The following is a 901-nucleotide window of genomic DNA, read 5'->3' as shown; positions in this document are numbered from 1 at the left end:
GGCAGTCCCAGAAGGCGGCTGCTCTCCGGGTCCCAAATGCCTTTAAAAAAAAAAAAATGTGCACCCGTATCTCCAAAAAGCATTAATGGGCAGCAGCTCGAGAGAAAGATGCTTTTCTGTGTTAAAAGCCGCCTCGTCCCTTCCCAATGGGAGCCCGCGAGTTCGGGTTCGTGACCCCTGAGTGTCCCTCTGAGCCTGCAGTCACTCTGCTCAACGCTCTAAAACATGTATTTTTAGACTTTTTTTTTAAAGATGGACTTTTTAATATTTTTTTATTGATCTCAGGAAGGGAGAGGAAGAGGGAGAGAGAAACCTCAGTGATGAGAGAGCATCGTGGATCGGCTGCCTCCTGCGCGCCCCCCACTGGGGATGGAGCCCGCAACCCGGGTCTGTGCCCTTGACCCCATTCGACCCGACCGGGGACCCTTCAGTCCGCAGGCTGACGCTCTACCCACTGAACCACCCGGCCAGGGCCAAAGATGGTTTATTGGAACAAGTAGGTTTAAATGCATAGATTTCCCCCAAAAGGTTAGTGGGTGATTTTTTACGAAACAGGAAGGGTGTGTGTCAGGCGCGTCATGAACTGATCACCAGGTTTACCGTAGAAAGCTAATGAGTCTTATGCTATTGCAGCAGATTCTTAATTAGGAGAGCTGGCTGTCCCTACAGGGTGTGTCACCTGTGGCATGCCACCGTCTTGCCATGTTTAAGTTCTATCTGCTCTTTTTTTTTGTTGCTGTTGTTAATCCTCACCTGAGGATATGTACATATTTTTAAATATATTTTTATTGATTTCAGAGAGGAAGAGAGACATAGAAGCATCAATGATGAGAGAGGATCATGGATCCTCTGACTCCTGCACGCCCCACGCCGGGGATGGAGCCTGCAACCTGGGCATGTG

The sequence above is a fragment of the Myotis brandtii genome, unplaced genomic scaffold (assembly GCF_000412655.1).
Source record: "Myotis brandtii unplaced genomic scaffold, ASM41265v1 scaffold381, whole genome shotgun sequence".
Lineage (NCBI taxonomy): Eukaryota > Metazoa > Chordata > Mammalia > Chiroptera > Vespertilionidae > Myotis > Myotis brandtii.
The sequence above is the reverse complement of the archived record's forward strand: the minus strand, read 5'-3'. Positions refer to the sequence as shown.